The following is a 7,380-nucleotide window of genomic DNA, read 5'->3' on the forward strand; positions in this document are numbered from 1 at the left end:
TGGGGTGAGGGCGGAGAGCAAGGCCGCGCTTCTCCTCCTGTGCCTAAAATCCCTCCTGAGGCTGGGTTGGGGACACCTCATGCACCCGGGGAGCTGCCACACAGGGCTGCAGGGTCACACATGATGCCAAAATGGGGTCAGAGCCAATTTTCAGCAGTCACACTGCCCTCAGAGCAATGCCTTCAGGCCCTGGGGGCTGAGGGCCTTGAGGTCAAGCTCCTCCTGGGCAGGTGTCCCCAGCATCTCCTCCTGTCCCTCCACACGAGACGAGCAAATGGTTGTATCTGAGGGTCACTGCTCGCTGCCCGGTGTCCCCACACTGTCACCGTCCCTCCTTCACTTCCCATTGACATCCCTTTACTGCCACACTGCCAGCCGAGGCTGAATACGGGATACTGCCATTTTCTGGTGTGATATTGCAAACCTCTGCTTCTTTTTTTCGAGGTGATACGTTGAGGAAAAACCCCCCAAAGCTGTTAGCTGTACATTTTTCTTCTAGAGATGAATCATAGGCAATTAACAGGAACAATTCTAATTAACTGACATAATTAAAAAACTAATAATGTTTAACATTATTGTTTTATACAATGACATTAGCTTTAACAGCCTAGCAACACATCAAGGCTTCATTTGCATAGTCACTGAGTATATTATTTATTCTTGGTTTCTTTGGTAACCAAATTGACAATAAGAACTGCAATGTGAATTCCTAAATTGTTTCGCCATATAGCTTCATAATTTATGCCATTGGCAGTAATTGTAATGTCTGTATAATTTCCTTTTAATTATCAGCTAATGAAATTTACATTCATTGGGGTAAAAAACAAATATTCACATTCGACTTCCAATCACCTGGCCAAATTTCCAATCAATTTGCCCGCGTTTAGCTGTGCCGTATGTTTACTTAGATTTTCGAATGGCAAAATGGGCAAGAAATGCCGAAACCTCTTTGGCTGTTGGTGGCTGGAGGAGTTGTGATTGCTCTTTCGGCCTCTGCTGGGCTCTCCTTCCTCCCAAATTTCCATGATCCTTTCCAAAAAGAAGAATGAAGACGTGGACTTTATCGCGTTAAACTCCACGGATTGCAGGCGGAATTAATTCTGTAAACTTTAATTGCAGACTAATCTCTGTGTGTTCCCTTATCTCTTGATTTATTGCAGACATTTACTTCTAGTTTGAAAATTCCTCATCAGTTTCCCAAGGAATTAATTCAGTTGTTTTTGTTTTTTTTTTTCAAAAGGACAAAGAAACAAAATAAAGGAGGGTTGGGGGAAGGAAATGGTTTCTAAATTCAAATTGTGAGGCTAATTACGATAATTATTTCATGAAATAATATAGAAACTTTATCTATATGAGTGTAGTTGTTTCACTGAGAAAAAAAAAAATCTATTTGCACGTAATCTTAATTGAACGCAACTTCTGAACAAGACAACACTTTGGATCATTGCATTTTAAGCAGTAATGCTTGGGAAAGCCAAATTGGCCCCAAAATGTGCTCTTTGGGCTTGGGCAGGGCTGTCCCAGTGTGTGCAAGGTCCTGGGGTGCCCTCGGTTGGGGCGTCCCCATGGGGGGCAGCGCTGCCGCACCTCGGTGAGCGGCCTCCGCAGCGACTGAGCGATGAAGTCCATTATCCTCAATTACCTTTAAGTGATTCCAATCGAGATTTGATGCGAATCCACATGAGACAAATTAAAACAATTAATGGACAATCTGGGCCAGTCCTCGAAGGGAAGTGCTTATTGTTTGCGTCTGGGTTTTTCTTCTCCATCAAGCGTGCCTCCCGCACACAGAACCTATTAGCTCCTTTTTGATTAGGAAAAAAAGAAAAAAATAAAGAAGAATCATAATAATAATAAGTGCTAATATGCTGCGTTTCTTGAGGGATAAAGGCATTGCTGCTTGGAGGGCTCGCTTCCCAACAAAGTTCAACGTGTCCCCTCGGAAAGGAGCCACCTGGGTGGTGATGGAGCATCTCTGCTTGGGAAGAGGAGGTCTCACCCGGGCGTCCTTAGCTTTTAGCTGCTGGAAAATGGTTGAGCTGGAAGACAGGGAGTTACCCTCCCTGCCTGCCAAATTCCCCCCGGAGCTCAGCGGGGTCAGGCCCGGGCCTCGGGGATGCCAACACGCTCACGGGGGGCTCGTGGAGCACACGCTCCTTAAAACTCAAAGGGATGGGACGCTGCTACGAAATGAGCAGCTGTGCTCAGGCTCATTTTGCTCAGCAAGCGGCAATTGTGATCTGGGTTTGGGTCCACTGCACAGCATTTCTATAGCAGTTGAAAATTCATTTCATTTCATTATCGGAACTGTTCAAGCACCCCACTTTGGATCAGAGAAATCTTTCTAAACCTGCAGGAAACTCATTTACCCCTGCTGAGGCTCCAGCTTCTCTTCCCGTATTAAGGTAGCGTTGTCTTCCCTAGGAGTTCTGGCAGGCACACACACAAGATTTGTTCTGAGGAGGGAAGCAACATTTGCCGAAATCCGGGGTGGAAAGGAGCAGCATTATTACTCTTCCCTGCTTTATTTAGGTCTGTTTCAAGGCTACTTTACTAATCTCTCATCTGTTACAAATACAGTTCCCCATGCATTAGAAAGGAGAGCGCTGCCTTTGAGGTGTCGCGATGTAGAACAAAGAAAAGACCATCTGCCCTCCGAGATTTTACTAATGAAGACACTTGCGGTATCATTAAGTTGAAAAGAGGGGGAAAAAAAGAAAAAAAGAGGCAGTAATCAAAGCGGGATGCTTTCAGATGGGGACTAATGCAGGAGGGCAGGCACCTGCCCCTTCCCAGCACAGCAGGACTGGCTGATCCCCGCTGCAAAACTCGACCCCGTTTCCTGATGGCAATGACTCAAAGACCCAAGAAGTTTATCGGAATCAATCCGTTTGCTTCAGAAGTGCGCCAATAAAGATTAATCCGAGATCAGATTGTCTGTGTTCATTGTATTGAGCTTCCACAAGCACAGAATAAACGCAGGGTGCGTCGCAGAGCTCTGCGTGCTCGTGCCCTACGACACCTGTGCGGCACACAGAGTGATGCTGTGAGCTTTTATCAGCCCCGTAAGCTCTCACCATCAAATAAATGACCAGCATTGATCCTGTGCAAGTTACTGAATGCAATTAGGGCAGCTGGAATGAGAGGTGTGCGTTGCAGAGAGGAATGCCCCCCCGGCGACGTGTTTCGGGGCTCGCACCCTCATGCTGCAGCCTTGCCGGTGCTGCTTTTGGCTTCTCGTGGCACATTTTGGAGTCTCTTGCTTCAGCTGAGCAATCCGTGGAAAGAGGCTGTTGCCAATCACGTTATCTTGTCACATTTGTTTTTGAGGAAGAGCAACTGTTCTGGAGTTCCTCTTAAAATAATAATAATAATAATAACAAATAAATAAATAACCACAGTGAAGGAACGAGAAATGAACTTTTTATTTTTATTTTATTTTTTTATTGGGTGGGAATCTGCAAAGCAAAACTCAGCTCAGGCAGCGCTGGGTGGCAGCTGGGTGGCAGAGCTGGGTGACAGAGCTGGTGGCAGAGCTGGGTGGCAGCACTAGGTGGCACTGCCTTCCCACTGCTCCACCCACACCTCCTGCATCCCCTGCATCCCCTGCATCCCCTAAACAAGAAAAAAAAAAAAATAATAATAATAATTAATCAATCTCTTTGCAGTTTCCTGGGAAGTGAGGTGATGGATGGGGCCGAGCATTAAACACCTCTGGTGTGGCTTGTGTGAGCGATGCCGCAGACCCTGGGCCAGTGCTCGTGATCCTAAATTGCCAGCAAAGCTCTCACCCCATTAACACCAGCAGCAAAGCGCCTGCTGAGACTGGGAATGGGGCCGTGGCATCACGGCAGGTACCAGCACCCCAGCACCAGCACCCCATGTGCAGACCTGCAGACCTGCAGCATCGCCCCCCACGGGACCCCAGACCCCATGGGACCCCAGAAAATGCCATTAACCCCATGCCAGGAGCCAAAGGCACTGCATGGAGAGACGCTGAGGTTTCCCATTTGGGGATTTGCTTCTCACGCTCGTGTCTAGATGGCTTCAGAGGTGTCAAGCTGACGTGTTCGTACACATGGCGCTTCCGCTCGCTACCGCAACCCTATCAAAATAAATGGAGGTACGGTAAAAACACCCAGAAATCGTATTTTTGAACAGCTTTTCGCCGCGCTTTGCACGGCTTTTGAGCAGCGCTCTCGTTTGCCATCTGACATTTGCTGGCACGGTTTTTCCTGGCATGGGAGCCCCGAACGTAATGCCAAGGTATGAAAGGCAAATCAGTGCCGAGCAGCACAAGGATGGTGACAGGCGAACCGCCCCGCTAGAAATAACATCAGTGACGGTGTTTAAAGACAGGAGTTCTCCAAATGTGGCTTTCAGCCAACCTGTCGTGGACAAGGAAGGTTTATGGGGTCTGGACCAGCCGAGGGAATACCACTGGGTCACTTATCTTCACGTAGGCAAGAAAACGCGTCTTGGATAGCCTTCCTCAGCACCAGCCTGTGGAAATAATTTTATTTTCTAAAAAAAAAAAAAGGGTCCGTACTGACATGGGAAAGGGTTAGGGCTGTAACTTTTGATGAAAAGCAATGTTAATGGATTAAGGTGCACGCAGTAACCTCCACAATTCTCTCTGCAGTCTTGCGTTGGCCTCAACATTTTTGGGGTTTCTCCCATGTTTCACTCATCACAGGGCTGCTGTCCTGTCCTATACATGGGGAAGCCCAAACCCCATCAATGCCAACCTCTGGCAGTGCAGATCAGGACGAAAATAGTCTCAGGGCTACATCCACGCGACCTACTTCAGGACCTGCGTGGCACAGGGATCAGGGTGGAGGTGAGTGCCACCCCTAATTACAACACCACCAAAGTGGGTTTTAGAGGGAGGGAGATTTTTTAGAGCAAATGATTTATTTAGGAAAAAAATAAAAATAAATAAATAAACAAGCTCTTTGGTTCACAAGCTCTTCCGTACACATGAAATGGAAGGAACACGTTTCAAGCTTTCGTTCCTATTTAATTAATTCCAATTAGCGGCTGGCTAGACCAGGCGCAAATATTCCTTCCCTTTGCAAATAACAAATATTGCGAGGGGACCTATTTAGTCAGGGGTAAGCAGGCGTTGCCTAGTCTTGGTTAGACGCTCTTAAAATGTCTCTATAAACCCGGGGAAGAGTGAGGGCTTCATTTTCCTGCTAATGTTATGTTTTCAGCCCAGGCGAGATAAGAAGAACCCTTTTTTTTTCTTCTTGCCCAAACTACTCATGCAACAAAACTCTTATCTTAAATAGACATTGACAGGAACAGTTAACGCACTGTATAATTAAAGCAATAAATTAATTACCAGGCTTCCCTGGTGACTGTTAAGCACTTGAGGCAAAAGAGCTGTCTTTTGCTCCTTCTTGCAGGATTATTGCGGTTGGGTTCGAACGTTAGCTTCAGCATCTAAGCGAGGGCACTTTCCCTTCCCACCTGTAGGCTGCTGGAGGAGTGTTACCAACAGGTATGCAACCCGCTGGCCGTGACGTCCTGCAACACACCCTGAATTTTGGGGTGATTTGGGGCGATCTCGGGCCAGCCTCGCTCACAGCTCCCTCCTTGGGACGCAGCTTGGGTGCTTGATACCTCTGCCAGGACACAAGGACAGCATAAAGGGACACACGGACAGCACGAAGGGACACGTGGACAGTGTGCTGGGACATTTATTGAGTTTGCCATCACGTCGAGATGGCTCGAACACACCTTGGCTGCGTGCTTCCCGGCAGGCAGCAGACAGATGACTCACGGCTCTCGTTGAGCCGCTGGGCCTGGCAGAGCCAGGACATAATCTGCCCTTCTTATCTAGAAATCCCAGCGTTAAAGCTTTGTTTGAGTAACGCCTTGCCGTGTTTGTCTGTGGAGAGTGGCTCAAAAGCCGTCAATAAAAGGCTGGTTTTGTAGGGTGAGCTCGGCTTGAAGGAACTTTGGGTCTTTATTAAAATTTCTAAATCCTCATCTTTCATCTTCCTCAGCTCTGGCATGAAGGCTGGCTTCGGGTAAGGGATTTGGGGTGCAGGTGGTGCGGGAGCTGCGAGCAGCCGAGGGCAAGGCAAGCTATGGGGCTGAGCATCAGTGGGGGCAGCACGGGGACCGGAAAAAACCTGAGTGGGATCAGACGGGTTTCCAGCGAGGAATGCACTTTGCCTCGCTAATCAGCGATCCTCCCACCAGGGAAATTGCTGACTGAATGCTCACCGTGTCTGCTGGCAAACCTGCGGTTACACCCACGGGGTTCATGGGCAGGAGCGGCCGGAGCTGGGACGAGGAGAGGATGGCATTTCCGCGGGCAGCTCAGGAGCCAGCTCCACGAAATGGCATTTCTGCACGGGATTTGTGCATTTTGTGCTCCTTTCTGGCTCTCTCCTGTCCGAAAGCTCCTGAAAATGCAGAAGCGAAGCACAGAATGAAAGAGCCATCGTGCTTCCAGAGTATGAGTGATGCAGCTGCATTACTGCTTATGTTTTCAATAGAGAAATAAAAATAAGTAATCCTCTTTCAGAGAGATAGTTTCTTTCCATATTATTCAACAGGCTTTGCTCCAGACCTCAAAATTTGCGAATGATCTTAATGCTTTACTCGGCAAAGCCCACAATGGAAGTTCGGTGGGAAAACCCATAGTGACATAATAATTTTCTCTGTTCTCTTGTGAATGAGTTTGTGGATATAACTGTGCTTTTGTGGAGGTGAAACGGAGATATTTGAATAATGACAGTACGAGGATGAGTAACTGAACAAGCTCCAGGGGCTGGGAGACCTTCCCGTCACAGGCTCAGCTCTCTGCACACCCCATACGAACCTGTGGCTGAATCAAAACAGGATGCGGCGGGGAGGAATGATGAATCCCAGGGCAAGTCCGAATCGCTAACCTAAATTCCCATGGCTCATCGGCCTCCCCTGCCATGTGGGTGCTACACGTGAAGCTTACACAAGGCTGCGTGGAGCCCTGCAGCGTGCTGATAGCTGGGCTGGCAGCTCCTGCAGTACCCCGTAAGTCACCTCAAAACGTCTCCCCGTTAATAGAGGTCTTCAGGCATCACCCCGTGTCAACGCTAGCAAATGATTTAGCAAATCTTACACCCTCAGAGACTTCCTGGGGGAAAGCACAGCGGTGTTTGCAAACTATTTGAGACGCAGCCTCAAGGCCACACCAAGCTGCATTTTGCCTCCCCTGCCGAAAGCAGTGAAGGGAAATGAAATCACCTGGACTCTGCCGGCCTGGGCTGCTAAACGCAGCTGGAGCCAGCTCCAAGGCTCACAGGGGACTAAAGATTAACCAGTGGGTGGGTAGGAGACGAAAAACCTCCGCTTGTGTCCCCGTTTTAGAGATTTGAGTTTCCA

This window comes from Anas platyrhynchos, chromosome Z (genome assembly GCF_047663525.1).
Source record: "Anas platyrhynchos isolate ZD024472 breed Pekin duck chromosome Z, IASCAAS_PekinDuck_T2T, whole genome shotgun sequence".
NCBI lineage: Eukaryota > Metazoa > Chordata > Aves > Anseriformes > Anatidae > Anas > Anas platyrhynchos.